This window comes from Bombus vancouverensis, chromosome 8, assembly GCF_051014615.1.
Source record: "Bombus vancouverensis nearcticus chromosome 8, iyBomVanc1_principal, whole genome shotgun sequence".
NCBI classification, from domain to species: Eukaryota; Metazoa; Arthropoda; class Insecta; order Hymenoptera; family Apidae; genus Bombus; species Bombus vancouverensis.
In genome coordinates, this window is record NC_134918.1 from 6,510,993 (window position 1) to 6,530,104 (window position 19,112).

Consider the following 19,112-nt stretch of genomic DNA (forward strand, 5'->3'; position numbering starts at 1 on the left):
GGAAAAATTCTAGCGACCACGAAGATCCTGCAGCGAGGTTCGAATAAATCCACGAAGGAGGTCCGTTCGCTGGTTTACCGCGGCCGAGAATTTATGAAGTCGATCCTTTAGGCGTGTGCCTCCCGTCTGGGAATTTGTCAGAGACGATCGAACTAGAGGGAGCTGAGACGAAATAAAAAAAAATGAAAATAAAAAGCAAGGGAAAAAGGAAGTGAAGAGAAGGAACGAAACGGAGAAGGGAGAAGACATTGTACAGTACCGCTCAAAAATATATGGCCACTCACTTATTTTTGGCAGAATATAAATTTGTCTTAAATTACAACTAAAATAAAATAGGATGAATGAGAAATAAAAAGTCTGCTTGGTTATAGTTGTTGTAAAATATCACGACACGATAAAATTTCTTTTTACAAGCTAATATGCAATAGAAAGGTTGACATTTATAACGGTCAAGCATTATGCAGCAGATCTTTTCTTATTCAAAGAGTTCGTTATAGCTTGTCTGGCTGTTAGACTATAGGCAAGATAGAGAAAGGTTTTCCAAACTATAACATTCAATACCTCGATGGATGCTGTATCACGGTTCCACTGCAATAATCACGTGACAATTATTGAAATATTCGTCGTTGGCTATCGTACTTGGCAGCGATAACAACATGAATGTAAAAATACAATGCAAACAATATTTTTTATCCCAACATCATAAAACGTTTCTTTCGTGATTTAATTACAAGTTTTACAAGTCATCATTGTTGTACCCGAACAACTACGTACGATACATCTTCTAATTCCACAAGAAGATACTAACGAAAGTATTGCTTTTGGTAAGCCTCGTTGGTCTTCCATCGATTCCATATATCCTTAGTAACAATCAGCTGTCGCTAATAAAAATCTACTAAAATGTCCACATACTTATGAGCGATGGTGTATGCAAAAGGAAAAGAAAAAATAGGGAAAGGGGCAAAGGAGAGTGAGAAAGATGGGTTATCGAGGATGGAAGGATTCAGCGTGCGTTTATAAATATCGCCATTGTACGGGCGCCAAGTGCTGTATTTTTCATTCCTTATTTGTTGTCGCAAGTCTGTGGCTTCGGTCCCGGTTATACGCACTGGCCACGATCGTACATTTTCGAGCGTGCAATTTGCGACCGGTTGGCTTCCACCGAGAAAGCCGATGGCACCCACCGATGGAACCGGCCCGCTTGACCTCTGAAACGATCCCACGACACGAGGAACATCTCGTTTCGAGGCCGTGGATGCACGCGTTCGGTGTCGCGTGAAACGAATCGACGAGGCGAGAGCTACCCGAATGGTAGTAACCAGAATCCCTTGTATGAATTAGGTACCTCAAATCGGTATTGTTTTCGCATTAAATTTTCCCTCGTCGTATTATTATTAAGTGTATTATGAATTTTAGTTAGTTTAGTTTTCCTTGTCTTGGCTAATATTAGTTGTCTCTGAATTTTAATCTGCACACGATATCATCGATTGTAGGTGATTAACGATAGGTAATGGATAACTTTGTTATACAAATTTAGTAAAATCTATTCACGATACTTTACGTTACTTCGTTTTATCGTTGTATTTATATCTTGGTTCGTATTTTATATTTTATGTGACGAAGAAGAAATAAACCGTACACGTTGTTTTGTTATTTATGAACAATAAAGACGTGTTAAAAGTACATTGTATTTTGAATACCCTAGGGGAAGTTTTGGCACAAAATTGAAAGAAAAAGTCACATGTATCGACAACAATTCTAAAAGACATTTAAACTACTGATTTCGATTGGACTGATAAAAATAAAAAATTGTGTGGAACGTAGATATAAGGTTGTCCGAAAAGTTTCTTTCGTTTTATAAGGAAATAATAGACGCACAATGTTTTTTGTTTTACATTAGTTTATTGAATTATGTACGAATATAATAGTAGAAATATAACGAAATGGATTATACCTAATTCAATAAAATAATATAAAACAGAAATTGTTGTTCATCTATTATCACCTTATGAAACGAAAGAAACTTTTCGGACAACCTACTACTTACGAGTAGAAGTATGCATCGAGTTATTGGATCTTCTTGTTATATCGTGTTCAACATTCAACAATTATTTTAATTAATTTAATTACTATTGTTTACATATTTACTACTATATGAAACTCTCTGAAAACGATACTTCTTCGTCATATTAAAAATAGCTAAAAAGTAAACAAAATTCGTACTAGTAAATTGCGGAGATTGTCATATATCTATCGATCAATTTGACTGAAAGCAACGATCGATACACATCCAGGAGGCAGTGCAGTATCGTTTCGTAAAATCGACAACGTCTGCAGTGTTCATCATGTCGCTAACATCGCGTCCGCCGCATTAAAACAAATTTGGCGGAACTCACGCGTTCTCCGCGCCGTCAATAATAATGGGCACACGCGACCAATAAATATCGAAGGGACCGCGGTGACCGCCGATAAATCACTTTATTTCAAAACCAGGGAAAATGAAGCGGTCGCGAACAAATGTTCCGCCGGGAGTGTTATCTCCGCGACGAAATAGCGTGTAAACGGGAACGAATTAATTCACCTAGTGAATTTCAGCAAAATGTTCGACAAGTCGTATCGACGCTTCGGCGCTGTAGTTTTTCACGATAATTCGCGATCAAGGCGAAAAGCGATTTTTAAGTCGCGATTTTCTGCCAATTTGCTTAAACTGATGCAAGTGATTGGATTGATCAAGATTTGACCGGTACACTTCGTTGATTGAAACATCAACGAAAAGATAGTTTTTTTTATTTTTGTTCGTTTCATCTCTATCACGTGGTGCAGCAGATTTTTTAAAGTAGAAGAATTTTTACTGAACGACACATAGATTATTGATGAACTGTATCATTTACACGATGCTGGATACATGCAACGAACTCAAAATATTAGAAATAACAAATAATCACTTGGATCCGGAGATTGAGAAGCAATAATCGTCATAGATAAATCGCTTGGCAATGATGCAATGATGGTAAAAAATATGAAATACGATAGTATGGTGAAAAAGAAAATTTGTTTAATATGTATGAGAGTATGTGTAATTTCCAAGTCGTATTACAATATAAAGAATTGACTAGAATTGTGTGTCTTTCTAATTCCTCCGTAATAAAGCGTTTGAAATATACAATATAAACATACAATAACATGTTGTTTAATGGTCATCCTTAGCCATTGAAGATCAGCAATGGAAAATCAAGCAAGAATTCAGTTCCTTTCTACTTCTGACTTACAATTAATCATTTAGTCGTACCATTTCCAATTACTTACACGTATACTGTTGGTTCCTAACATGTCTCTGGTTAAAATCAAATCTCACACACAATTGAGCCATTGAATTTCCATCAAATTCGATTTGGTTCCTATCTTACCGAAGCAGTTTAAAGGAATACCGGTACGAGGTCTGCCTTTGGGTCTTCGATTTGCATTGGTATACGCGCTCAGCGGCGATCGTGTCGCGCTAATGTAAACTGGATTCAATGGTCCTGGCAGATCAGCACAGGTAAAAACGATTGTGCACTCTGCACGCGGCCATTTTAATTCTGTCGCGCGACACAGAGAACCGACATTAGCCACGGCATCGCGCAGCTTGTGTCCCGCGGATTCGCCCGAACGCTATAAATAATAACGCAGACCTTTATTGGCGACAATATTTCACTTGTGATCGGCCACGGTGGCTGGAAAGCACGGATCGGTCATTAGACGTTCTCTCGGCCGGACATCATGGGGAAACATAGAATTACTTCAAAGAACTTGGATAAATATTGGCGAACACCGTTGTACATCCTTCTTAAATTATGGTTTCTGTAAAAAATGTAGGTGCGTGTTCTTTGATAGCGATTGAATATAAGAAAAGTATATGGGAGAGACGTGGTACGTCTTGTCTTTCGTCTTTTACCGAAAAAAATAGTTTCGAAGTTTAAAATATTGTCGATCAATTCCATTTAATCGCTCTCTGTTCGATCTCGGGATTAAATTGGGAGTAATTAATATTTCAGATATGTCGATTGTCATAAGAACAGTCTTGATTGTTTGTGGATTTATTGCGTATTTTTGAAAGATTCGTAGCTTTAAATTTAGAAATTTTCAACTGTTTCTATTTTTCACATCGAAGTATTCCCTTGCAGCTACGAATTAGTATCAAAAATTGGAAATCTATGGGCGATAACTTATCATCTTGTTTCCTTGTGGTTTTATATAATACCAAGAGAGGTGAACATCTACAAATAATTTAGCATTTTACAAACATTCATCAGGATGTTAATTATTATCTTCTGAGTAACAGACATCGGATTAAAAAATTCTTGAATTTTTCGTAGTATATGTTCTAAATGTACAAGATGAAATATAAAATTAAAAATTTTATTTCCTTTGAATATTCTTTGGGATTCTCTAGCTTTGAACATCAGCTCCGTCGTTCGCGTTCTCACTTTTCGACTCTACAAAAAGCTCTCGTGCTCATATTTCGCGGTCAGCGAGGGTCGCGATGAACACGGAGCCATCCCGATGATTCACGGTCATGACTCACTTTGCCGCCACAGGACTGGTAGGAGTTCGCATAAACGGGAAGGTGCTCGGAACCAAAAGTAGCAAAGGAAAATAAAAGAGAACGTAAAAAACTCTATCGCACAGATTTTATTTGAAAGAAAAATCTGACGTGAATTTTTGACGCATTATCCGACAATCCCGAGATGAAAAATTTCGAATTGCAATAAAGAAAAACCGAAAGAAAAATGTAGTCAGAGAGTGAAAGTGTGCAATGAAGTGCAAAGATTAAAGTCAGAAGTATTTCACTTTTTTACACGTTTATTTGAAGAATAATTCTTTCATAATTTCATTCGAACAACTACAACGCATAGAAAAAATAACAAGTATAGCAAGTTAATGACTTAACTTCAGCGTAACGTTTAATTAACATGACAGAAATCGTAAAATGAAATATCGTGCTGCCACTTCGTATTGTTGCGAACAGAATTTTAACTACTACAACTAGAAGTCTGACTTTAATTACGTATTCTATATATTAAAATATAATCGTTAAAGAGGAAGGAAGAGAAAGAACAAACGATAAAATACTCGAAGAAATAAAGGAAGGAGACGCGTCCGAGGTATTTATCGATTCATGAAACGTGCAGGAATGAAATTTAAATTTCTATTCGAAATGAATCGTGACTGGTGTTTGTCAACCGTTTAATTACTGCAGAATCCATGAATAAAGCTCCATTGATTCCAACGTGAATTTCATAGCTGCACGGTCTCGCACATAATTATTGTTTCCATAATTATTCGGTACGATTTGCAAATTATTCGGATAATCATATGGTTTGTCGTTAATTCACGTATTTTTTTCTTCGTACCCGAAACGTTAGCTGGCTATTTTACGAACACGTATTTCGAGATAATAATTCAAAGGATTCACCGTGCTCCGCGAAAATCTTCTGCAAAGCTCCTTGATTAATTTCGAGAGTAATTTCGTTAAAATGTAATGAACACCGATCGCGTGAAATGTTAAGCGAATAAATTCTTTAATCGGTAGATATTTATCGTCGTGAAAGCAATTTGCACTGGAAACGAGCGTCAAACCGAAAATAATTTATCAATCGATGAAATTGTCGTTGTTTAATTCGTGCGGTCTTAATACTTCCATGATGCTCTCTAATCTTCCATTTTGGAAATCTATTTAAAGTTTAGGAAGAATTCATGAAATTTAAAATGGATTGGTGGTTTTCTACAGATTATCTTTTTTTTAGAAACGATATTAATGGCCAGAAGTTTCTCTCACAATAATTTATTAATTGATAACGTTAGCGAATTCACAAGATGTAAGTTGTGCGTTATTTAAATTTCACTTTCGCAATCTGATAATTGTGCAACTTTATGTTAAATGGAATAATCGAACGACTTGAAATTTGTATAACATGGTTGTAAATCTTCATTTGCTTTATAAATACTAAACTAAACTTTACTTTTAGACAGGTATTTGTTAATACCAATAACTTACGATTTGTAACTTGTAAAATTTCATTAATAATACCAATTCAATCCTGCAAGAGATCCTTAATTATCATAAGTAGATTATGCATTTGTATGCATTTATCACGCATTTAATATGCACATAATACCCTAAAATATATGAAATATCCAAAGTGTAGTATTTGTTACATTATTCAATAGGTAAAACAAAAATTTCCGTCTAGGTCTCATCTTTTACATTATATTCATAAATATATGAATTTGAATAGGGATAAGAACATCGCCACTTTAATCCTAACACTCCACTGTAAAGACAGAAGATTTTAAAGGTGACTTAATAACAGACATACGATATCAAGTCGAATACAATTTCTAAATTCATCATCTTAAATTACAACCACGTCAAAATTTCCTTCAATATCGGTATACATGAGTTTCTGTGCCACAAGGATCCATAAGATGATAGGTCTATTCTGTGCCTCGTGGTTAAAACATCGACGAGGAGATAAATTTACATATATTTCTACGCGGTCGGTATGCGAGGAACCGAAATGGCAGACGAGCCAGGACGAAGATGCGAGAACGCGGTACGTGGAGGCACGCGAGGCGAAATTCACGCGTGTCGTAAATCATCGTCGGTCGATTCCGCTGCGTACGCAGTGTCGTCGACGTAACATCCGTTCCTCGACGTTCGTTTCCACCGATAAAACGTACGCCCACGCCAATGCGGTTCGTTTATGCTGGCATAAAATTCGCCCGGGAACGACAGCTGTCTCGTCGTCTGACTGCGTGATGAAACGAGATTTGTCTTGGAGACCCAGGCGAAACTGGCTGGGAGTGGATGCGTGAGCCAACCATTCGAACAACCACAGATGTATAACATTCTCTGTGTCCACTTTGTAGATCATTATTATTTTCTTTCTTTTTCCCTATGTTTTTTTAGCTTCGATTAAATTGGATCGAAGGCTAATTGCATGGAAACGTTGAAGCAGATGAAGAATTATCGGAACCTTGGAGGAAAATGAATTTCGCGATTATTTTATGTAGCGAGACAGGTTTGCTTCTTGGTACGTGTGTAGTCTTTTTGCAGTTCGATAATGTATCTTGAGACGAGTAGTTTCGAAACTGTACAAGAAAACGTTTCGAGGTTTTAGCAAACGAGATTTTAATTATAATTAGATATGTTGTTACGTGGAAGAATGTGTACTGTAAGGGAATGAGATAGGGGAAAAATGTATTTTCTAGAGAAATATGTAACAAATTTTTATTTCTGTAGGGGATATCAGCCGGTCGTGACATATCTTATAAATGTTAGAACTTCAGGACCAGTTATGAAAATTTGTTGTATAGTAAGCCTTAGTTACTATCCCTTCTCTAAGTCTTATTCTCATTATTTTTTAAATATTTCACCCAAAATTGTAATTCTATTTTAACTGGTCGATGTGTCTTTCTTGTGTCTGTAAATAACAATTACATTTTCTTCATTAATTAATTCTACTCGTTACGATATTAAATAAGTATCATAAATTAAAAAATACCTTCCTGAGATTATGTTAACTTATCGATGACTTTGAGAAATGTTCAATATGCATAGCCCTGAAACAGAGCAGCCAAGAGTTGAATAGTCATCGCCAGGTTCTTCATTCGACGATCAGAATCATAAATCCTGTCAAGCACTAGATGTTCGCTTCTCAAACAAACATTCTAATCCTCTCTAACCTGATCCTATAAATTTCTCTTTTAAACTGCCAATTTATTTCTTCGATGACACATGAACGCGTTCCACTATTTTAAACAAAATTTAGACAAATCCAAACAAATCAATTTCTGAAACCGATCTCGAGTAAACACGATCGTAACCGCGCGTTTCTTTCCAAATCTCCTGTTAAAATCGCATAAAGTCACAGCGGCGGAATTTATGATCGTGCATCGAGTAACTCGCTGGTAAACCAATTCAGCGATATCTCGGCGTAAACCTGCGGTAATACCATAGCTTCCCCATCTTTTGCGGCGCGGAAGATAGTCGGAATTAACGATTTCCAAGCAAGGGAAGAGGTAAATATCGGGCAGAAGGGAAAGAATTCCGCGGTCCCGGGATAAATTACTGTCTCAGCAATAACGTTGGCATCGGTTTAGCGATGGGTAATGGTGAGTTACGCGTCGTTTATGTCCCGTAAAGCTTCGTAGAAACGCACGGCGGCATTTGTCGCGTCGCGATGCCGGCATGTGGCGGCCCGTTTCATTTGCCGCCGATAAAACTACCCTTAGCCTCGCTAGAGTATTATCGTGATCATCGTTTCCAGTAATTTACGGCGGTTTTACACCGCGTCTATGCTCGAGCAAAGAGAGAAAGTTTTTGCCGACACGGGAACGTTTTCGCGGTGCGATTCGACCAATTCAGGTGGAACGCTCGATTAATTTGTTCGTTCTCCTTCGTTGATTTCGGGATCGAAGTGAATCACAATACTCGGGTTTCGCGTGATGTTTGTAGATCGTTGTGTAAATTTAGAAAAATTTGTTCGATTTTTTTGTTATTTTTATTCTGTAATGTTGTGAGAAGAAAATTTTCTTAAATCTTTTTATTTTCAGTTAATAGATATTTAATTTGGTTATTAAGTTTGATTAATTTGGATTTTGAAATCGAAGTAAACGAGAATGAATTTTTGGACGATGTTCGGAGATCGCTGTTTCTTTTTATTTTACATTAATGGACACGTACAGAGCATCTGTTGGTCTCATACACATCGTGTAATTGACCTAGGTTATTATCAAGGAAACCATTAGTTCATGTCAATCTTGTACTTTAGAAACATGGGAAAATTTGTTGAAACTATTAGCAAGAATTTTGGTACCATAATATAAATTAAAATTAATTATAAAATATAATGTAATAAATTGGTCCTTGGAATTTCCCAAGCTATGTAAATCCTCTTAAATCAATTCGAGGTAACTTAAATAGGAAAATGCAAACAGGCGACCCAAAGTCTGATATGAATATCAAAATTGATTAAAATATAGACAAGAAGAAGGATTCATTTTACTATCTCAAAGTGATAAGATTATTATTATAATATTGAATTAATATACCTTTAGAATGAAGGAGAAAAATTTCAAATGAAATAATTTTCAAAAGTTTCGATAATTTTCTAATGATTTCTGAAATTTTCAAGTTTGCCTCATCTGTCTATAATGTAGGACCACTATGGTGGGAATGTAGGTGAAACGCGAAGTCATAAATGTCCCTATATACAGATGTTGAATTTCGTACTGTGGAATTGCTACTACAGTTAGTGTAACTTCCTGGTCCCAAATCGAGACAGGTCTGCATAAATTGGGATACATGAAGTTGTCATCCTCTCGAACAGAATATTACACGCTGTAAAACTGTACCAAGATGTACTTCGTTTTTGGAATTAAATTTTAAAACGTTAATTATTCTCGAAGCGCTTCAAACTGTAAGAAGAAAATGAATCATAAGACAGAAGTTTAGTAATGTAGTTTAGTATGAATTTATAAAAAAAGAGCTTAAGGATGAAGCGATATACAGAATGTACAAATTACAGTGTTTAATAAGTTAAAGAAATCTGCATTTAACTTTTATTTCTTTCCAAGAATATGAATTTGCATAAACATCCGCGATCTATTCGTAACAATGCAGTCACTGCAATGTTCTTCGTTCAAATAAAAAACAAAAGATTCAAGATACGTTTCATTAGGCGCTCGGTGAATCTTTTTTACCATATATGCTTTAATAAATTAGCATCAACGTCGAGATTATTAATTATCGTAAGGTTACATAGCTACAATTAGTCGGGATCGAAGTCAAGATCTAAGGGAGCCGAAGTCAACATAAAGCTTATCAAAATTTACGCCTCTGTCAACCAATTACCATCCAAGAATCATGCGACAGTCAGCCGAACAAGTCGCCCCTTGTTACTGTCAGCCCATAAATTGCACCGAACGAATTGCACTGGTCGCTGTAGCTGCGAACCATTGCGAGTTAATTTCCCATTCGAGCTAGCAGAACGCGATCTCAAGCGAAACGAAGTCTCTTCTCTTCGAGGCGAATGTGCGATCGATCGATGTTAATGTAGAATATAAGCATTTCTAATTTTTACAACCGATCGTTATCAATTATTAATCAGATACCACGTTGAGCTATTAAAACATCGAAGATAAAATATCTACAATGCTTTACTAATTTGAAAAAGGTCGTAAGTTTGACGAACATTCCATTAATCCTATCATATTATGAAATCGAACGAAAATTTACAATATAGATAATGATTTTCCTAGTTACTCATCTCGACCCATCAGTTTTAGCCATCGGCAAACTATAAACCATTGGTCTACAAAATGTATCTATCAAGACCAAAGATATCGCTAACGATGTTTCACAACTACTATTATCTGTAGCTGGAAAACAGAAATGATCGATATCCTGCCATATCTGATAACATCTCTAACCAAGGCTTTAAATTCCAATTTCTCTTTCAACCTACCTAATCTACCGATACTTATCGCAATTCATCATGAATGTAGGGTAATAAAAATTTCATCACGGTCTGGTTCATCGAGAACCCAACGTTGCGTTAATGCGACATCTTGTTTGTAATTTCTTATAGTGAATTCACATTATTAGTTCTTAGTCGTTCTAACTGTTTTCTCTTCAATTTATAGAATTTCTTTCTCTGCCTCTGATTTATGATCAGCTTCTGTAATATACGTATGTATCTATTATTCTGATAGATGTTACAACAATTTGTCAACTGCCGTCTCAGACAAATTGCAGAGAAGTAAAATAGAAAATGAGAAAAAGAGAAAAGAAAACCTTGATAAAACAACTTACTTCATTTATGGTTGTTCAATAATGTCGCGTTTACGCAATTTTTACACATTGCGTATTACAGTGTTTGGTCCCTTAGTGATTTAATCGATTGCTTCGTTGACAAAGGATTTGATATTAAGCATTTTCTATTTTCCACTACAAGTATCTTAAAATCAAACAGTTGGATGAGGAATTTTACGTCGATCGAATCCAGCAATGTTATCAAAGCCACGTGAAACCTCATCTTCGCATTTCGGGTTTCATTCGACGAAATGATCGCATTGCTGAATCTGATACCATGACATCCACACGTAATCATCCGCCGATAGTTTCAGTCTGGCAAACTTATCAGCTGTCAGTGGGCTTGACTTTGTAACGCGACTGGATTTATTGCGTATGCTCATGTAGCTTTTAAACGCCTCCATCGTGATAAGCTGGAAACTATCTTTTCATCATATCTAAACGAATATACATATTTCTATGACTTTTATATTCTTTTTTTGTCATGGATTTCCGTTTTGATAAGGTTAAAATTTCGTCTTGCTGATTTCTACTGAAATTTCTAAAACAACTATTAATTGTCATATGACATTATTTCAAATTCATATTCATATTTCTAAAATATAATTATAATTATATACTATTAAATATACTTACGACTAGCATATACATAGGTAGTCTTAAAATGAGGAAGATAAAAATGCTACGTTAATTTTAGTACACAATAAAGGTACGACAGTTGAGAAAGTATTAAAAAGTATTAATTTTTATCGTACGTTTGGAATCAAAGCAATTGAGTCGTAAACTTTTCAATTGACAAGACCGTGGATGAAGTTTTATAGCATCAGCGCCATTGTACTATATATCGTCCCGTATTTACCTTAACGAACTAATAAACATGTCGTTGGCAATTTTTAACGACCGCTGTATTAAGTTAGGCCGGACCTGATGAAGAACAGAAGCGCGGAATTGGCTTTCTATGCCGGCAGTATCAAAACTGGCGACAGCTGTTAATGATTCCGCCACCAATGACCCGTTTGCTTCGTCTTTCGCATTCGAGAAACTGCCGGCATTATAACGCCGGTTTATATTCGCCCTGGATTTAACGAACAGCTCCGGTGTTCACTTAGTAGACTATTACTGCCGTAAAATAACGCGGGATATGAACGTAACGCGTGAAATACGCTGTGAATCACGGTTTATAAACATCGTTGCGCGCACGTGGTTTCAATGAAATTACATCGCCGTGTCGAAAACTATATATATCCGAATGATGCTGAGAAGTACTTACTACTAGAAGTATGTACTTACATTCTGCGAGACGCGAATACGCTTAATTTAGAATGTGGCGGAATTAATTAATTTTTATACTTGGTAGTATTTCCTCTAACATAACGGTGCACCAATGTTTGAATATGTCTGTCAATAGAAATATTGATTTCAGATTTATTATTCAGAGTCATGTGAGAAATAAAACAAATATCAAACGGCTCCCTGAATAGAATACGAAACAGAGATACATATTTGAAATACGTTTGAATGATGTAGCGCTCTGACACTATCTACATAACACTTGGTGAAGCGCGCGATAAATTATGTCTCCCTTTTCGAAGCTGGATGAAAACATATCCGTTTAATCTTGTATTTCAGCTCTTTCTGTCGATGGTGTAAAAAATGTAACAATAAAATTGAACAGAAAAAAATTTCGAAGATAATTTCCATGTAAAAATGTCGACGATACGATGAAAGAAGTATAGATGAAAAAGAAGAATCTTTTCAATGTGTTATATACGTTCCTTGTTGTAGTGGTGGAAGCCTTAACCTACGTTTACCCGGGACTCGTTTTCCAGTTTTTCTGCAGAGAAACAAATGGCTGTATAGAAAGAGGAAGCTCTGCTCATAGTAGACAAAAAATAGACATCTGCGAACCAAGCGAAGAAGATAGAATAGAAACTTCATTGACAAAACTATGCGGAAGCTATTTTGCTTTTTCTTCTATGCAAGACGTTAAGTAGTCCCTGGGAATTTGTTAGTGAAGTTGCTTCTTGTTTGCTAAAAATGATTAAATTAAGAGCTCTCTTGTATTATTAGTTACAAATATAAATAGTAACAAAGATGAATTAATTTCAATTTCAATTTTGCCTTGGTTCTGTTCACATCTTCGCATTCGTATCTTCCTTCTTTATGATATTATTAAAAATAGCTTGAAATATACAAAAGGCGCTAAAACTACATTGAATACTACATCCGAATATTCAAAAGGAATCTACATTTTGACAATACCTATTCACATGTAAAACCATATGAAACATAAAGGACCAAAATACTTCCAGATAAGCAAAATCAACAAATGTAAAACATCAGACAAAACCGAGAAGAGAACTCTTTTACACCAATTAGCAGGTTAATGCAATGCCCTCGAAACAGAAAGTCGTCGTTTTCACCCTCGACGGCCAGTGGAACGCGACGGTTCCTTCGAACGGCGGAGAAACGGCGCGTCGTATAAATTCGCAGCGGCGAAACCGAGGAAGAAGGATGGGTCACGGTCCTCCGTTGGCGGAATGGCCGTCCAAACGGATATTTATCTCCGGCGTAATTTATACGCGTCATTTTCGGATTCGTCGTCCCGAATTCGATGCGTCCGCTTTGAGATTTAAGCGTGCCGCGCGCGCGGGCCCGCGCAGCCCCCGTATACAACTCAAAAGCTGAATTTATTGACTGGCGGGGCCGATAAATTGTTTCGTGGGTCCGTGGCGGGGCGCTGTGGCAGACGTTATTGAGCCATTAAATCGTGATTACCCGCGTGTTATTGAGTGCGGTGACACGAGGACGAGACGTTCTTTCTTTCTTCCACTGACCGTTCCCCCTCTTCGTCGCTTCGGCTTCTGCCGGTTGCATCCCCACTTTTTTTTCTTCGCTCCTCTCCTGTCTTCCTTTTTTTCCCCTGATCTTTTTCGTTTCGTTTTTTCACTCGCTTCAGGAACCCGTTTCACATACCGAGACTTTGTTTCTTTTCGTTTATTGCCTCTGTCCCGATGATAGATTTGCGAGTCGCCGTTCGATGCGATCGGGGGGGGGGGGGGTGAATGCTCGATCCCCCAGAGATAAGATCTCCGTTTAATTGAAACGAAGTTTAACGAAGGAAGTGTTTCGAGGATTCTCCAGGGGTTGTTGTGGACGAATAATTGGAAAAGTTTCTCTTGCTTGCAAATTTTCGATAGTCAATATAGCTACTTTTACATCTTGGATCTCTTGAAAAATTCTAAATTTTAGAAAAATGTGTTACAACGATGAAATATCGCTCTCGTGGTTTCGTTAATTTGTTGTATAAATGTTTGTGAAATCTTTTAAATCTATCTTTCTCTGGTGACGCTATCAACCTTCTCAGTTACGTGATACGTATTAAAGCTGTGGAATTTTGAAATTCATTAATAGAAACTTGAATCTCTTGATTAGGTTGATATTACGTATAATTTTATAATATTATAGTATAAGAATATAATAGTATAAGAATACGAAGGTTTGACCTTTTCAGAGGCAAATGCATCAAAACCTGGAACTTTCAGTAGTATTTTCTTAAAATATACAAAAATTTGCGGAAATGAAAGTTAGGTTAGTACACGACAAGCATAATGCTGTAATACGATAGTGAAAGAAACGTAGAGGATTAAAGAAAAAAATTTGATGAAAGATTATATAGAAAGATACGAATTTCAAAACCTCTCAAAGATACGTGAAATTGTACTGGATCTGGATTATAATTCAGTTATTCCAACCATTATTTTTCTATTTCTTACAATTTTTTTTTTCAATAAAAAGTATGTAAGTAGGGAAAATGTGAGTTAATACATGACAAATATTATTAATATTACATTTTTCATACTTTGAATTCGAGATTTGATAAAAATAAATATTTAATAGATTTCAATATTCCTCGGAGATATGTTAAACAACATTACGTACCTAAATTATACGTATTTCAGCGATTGCGTGCTTCCTTTAATTTCAGCTTTTATTAATTTGTCGATTAAACGAATGTACTAATAAAAGGGTCATTACAGAAATGTGATCTGCAGCTCGAACAAAAGCAGTTTGACCGAACGATTTACGCGATATGACGTTGAATCTGTTACTGCAATTTTATGACCTGTAACGAGCGAAACGCATCAATCTGAAAGGCTGATTCCAGCAACGAGGGTAATTACCGCTTGAATATTGTAGCAATTTCGGTGCCCCGGGAATAACAGTAAAGCATTGCACGTAATAATTAAACATAATTTAATAGCACGAAAGGACATTAACTTTTGTCAAACTTCCTCGTTAAGTATACGCTCGTTTACGTTAAAAAAATATTCTGTTTAAAGAAAGATTATGACTGGATCAGATAAACTTCAAAGATGATTATGAATTTAATGTTATATCATTGGAATTATCCTTGTTATCGCAACATTGAAATAGGGTTAGGAATATAATATTATTCTTCCGCTTCGTATCAGTCTAAATAATGTGACAAAGCGTAAAATTGATTGCCAGTCGTTCGTAACTACTTTAACTCGTATTAATCACCGGTTTAATGTCCTATTTTAATGCAAATCGTCTGCATTATCAATCAATCACGGTCCGAACAGCTATCATTTATTTTCTTATTGTCTCTAATTCTTCGAATATTATGTACCATGTTTGTTTCTGTATTGTTTGTACCGTGTAGTTACTAATGTATATATTTTGCACTTAAATATACTTTATACTTTAACAATATAAATCACTGTCACGTAATTTATAGCGAATAACAAACGTAGTGCTATTAATAACGTAATTGAATCCTTGTTCATTTCGTATCGTATCAGTCATTATCAACCGCATTGATTCCAACTGATCAATTCCTTAATATGCAGTGAGATTATGAAACGATGAATTGACGACGTGACTGCTTTCGACGTTCAAACGTCTAAACAAATTAAACGATCAAAGCCTCGAACTTTTATTTTACTTGGATGAATAAATTTATACAGTTTCTACGCGTTCTTTCGCTGCTTTCTCTCTCTCTCTCTCTCTCTCAACAAACTGAATCGTGCTAAAAGAAACTCTTTCATACACGTACTTATAAATTACATTGCAGAGCTGAATTAAAGAGTACATGGTGGTTCTAAGTGCACTACAAGACGTTGATAATCAAAGAGGAAAGAAGAAAAAAGTAAAAAAGGGAAACAAAGGAACAATGGTAGGGCTCAATGAAGAATTTGCAGCGGCGTGCGTGCCGACAATAACTGAGGGCTATAATTGCAGTCTAAATATGCATGCTGGATGCGGCTATCGGGGTTGACTGTTCCATATTCAGCGATTAAGTGTGATGTACGAGTTTTGAGTGTCGCGGCATATCAAACAGGCGTAATCGTACATGTAGTAATCCCTCGCCAGCTGTCTCCCTTCCATTCGACGATTCTACCCCTCCGCATGATAAATTCCCGCGCAATTAACTAAACTGTGCACGACGCCGATGGAACGTACGTATCGTGAATGCTAAATGAATGACGACGCGACTTTTGTCGACCTCGATCAGAGTGCCGTTTTATATCACGCATTGGCTCGTCTGTCTCACGGAAACGATCGATGCGTTTCGATTCGTGGAAATTAAGCTTCTTCCATAATAGAACACAATCCACCGTTTTACAGTGAAATCTCTACGATACTAGAAATAGCAGTTCAAAAATGTGTAGTTAATTGTAGGTTACAATTAGAAACGTGTCTATTCGCATGCTATTGATAGATACGTGTTACAGGAATCTGTTAAATGTCTCACGCAAATTGCAGAGAAGTTTATAAGAATAAAAAAAAAGAATAATAGAATAAAAATAAAAAATAACGTAATAATCGTGTTTCTTTGAAGAAAATACAGAAATGAGAAAAATATAATAAACGCAAAGCTTCGAGCTTTTGGAACAGTCATTCAATTTTGTTATGGGACTATACAATGGGACTCGGGAAGAGAAAGATACCTGAGGGTGCCATAAATTAGTCAGTAATGCGTCGTAACTCAAGCAGATTGACTATTCTGCAACCTTAACGCAGAAAAACGCATTCTTTCGTAGAGCCGTCGACGCGGATGATCGTTTAAAAATATTTTTTTTTTTTATTATTTAATTTGTATTTTACAACTTATCTAGCTGGACATTTGGTAAATTTGTCTAACTTAATTGCTAAATAACATGTGGATGGCTACTTCCAGCGGGATACCATCTTCGAGTTTGATTAATTTAAAAATATGTAGATGTATTTCATATACGAACATTTAGTAGTATTTTAAGTACGTATAAAAATCTCTGGTTCTATTATATCTAAGTGGTTTATCTGTATCTAGATAGTTTTGTTTATACTTATACAAGTTTGCAGATGCAGTCGATCTGTCCAGTGATGGATCAGGTAGACGGTTTGGTCATCGCGTGACAGGCTTTGAACATCTGGTTTCTGCATCTTCTCACTCGGCAATTTCATTAGACGTTTTCGCTTGTATGGCAGTCCTTCCTTTTACCTTCCCTTACGTTCTCCTTTTGAGAATCATAGGTCGATGCAAGGAAAAAAATTGAGTAAAATCTTCCTGACAATGGTAGCAATGACGTAACTTGTTACTAATATTTGTTGCATATTTTTAATGTATTTGCATTTATTAATATTAGAGGAACTGTTTCTGAAATTGTTTATATTATAATAGAAATGTTTAGTTGTTAGAGCGATTGAATTTAAGAAGAGTTTTTGATATACAATAAAATAGTAAATAGATATAACAAATGACAATCATCCATTTTGATACGATTGTAAAGCGAATGAATTGTTTATTACAAAAATGGTGAAAAATATTGGAATTACGAACTCAAATAGCTCTAAATAGCGTGTCGTGAAATAAAAATGTTACAACGTCGGATACTCACCAATATAGAATTAGTACACAATCGGATAATTACATATGTGTATAGATAAATTGATAACCGGTAAAGTAGGCGGGTTTGTCATTGAAATCCTCGTTAGTACAGTGGTCAGTATCCCCGCCTGTCACGCGGGAGACCGGGGTTCGATTCCCCGACGGGGAGAGAGAGAAATATTTTTATTTTTAACAATGACGATGTAATTATATCTTATGCATAATGCAAATATGTAAATATTCATAAAATAGTAAATTTTTGATAACAGAAGACAAAAAAGTAAAACTTCTGAAAAAAAAGATTCTTCAGAATCATCAAAAGTTCTTCCGTTATATTCACCTCGAATTTCACCCGACTGACCGACGTCGTTTAATCAGCTGAAGACAAATGGACGAAACACACAGCGTAATAACAAACTATGCATATAATAATCTCTGTAAAACTTCCTCAATAACAAAATTAAGATCAATGTTCCTCGGCATTGCCTCGTTGCAAAACCACATTCTTCATCACACCGCGTCATCCACCAAACAAAATACGCATAAAACACAATCATCCGCCCAGTTTTATACTTCGTAGCATAAAATTCCAAACGAAATCGCGAGAAGTCACCATGAAACGACAGCTCCTCACGAAACCTTCGTTAATTCTCTCGTAATATCCACGTATAGTATAACTCAGTAAATTACTATAATCATCGATATTATGTATCTGCTTACGCGAGAGAAAGAGACTATTATGTGCCTCGTAGATAATAACGATCGTCTCGTTGTCTCGGATCGATGCGTGGTATCGGTAAAACCCTTGTATCAATGTGAATGAGAAAGCCACGGTTTCCAAGAGGAAGAACGTAATTAGCTGGATGTAATTGCACCCATAAGGATCCCTCCTGAAGTTTCGAAGTCGCAGCGAGACATCATTTCTCCTTTAAGTCCCCCCCCCCCGCGCGCCTCTCTCGCTCTTCCTTCCTTTCCACCCCAGTGAAACCGACTTCGGGGTCTTGATCGTGTTTACCCGTAATAAGCCTTAATCGGGGCTAGATTTAGTGGCGCGCGGCCTTTTTTGAATTACACCCTCGTTGCACGCAACGATCGAGGGCCGCGTATGTATACGCCCCTTTGGAGTGGAGCCGCGAGACCGAGGGACACCTCGTGAATCCGCCTTAATTTCGGCCGCCTCCGGCGATCATTTCGCTCAATAAATCTCGTTTACGGAGAGAGTCTTGTTGGCCACGTTGGACGAACAACGCGGTCGCAATTTGCGGTATTGTCGGCTAACTGGCCGGACAGAATTGGCTTTTTCGAGAGGCTCGACGCGGACCCGGAACAGACCGCCGATCGTTGATCGCGTAGGATCGT

General features: G+C 36.6%; 1 non-coding gene across 1 annotated transcript; it reads left to right on the plus strand.

Annotated features, from left to right (window-relative positions):
• The first annotated feature begins 17,850 nt into the window (after positions 1–17,850).
• TRNAD-GUC (transfer RNA aspartic acid (anticodon GUC)) lies at positions 17,851–17,922 on the plus strand. The gene has a single exon. It is a non-coding gene; the product is annotated as a tRNA-Asp (tRNA).
• The last annotated feature ends 1,190 nt before the right edge of the window (positions 17,923–19,112 follow it).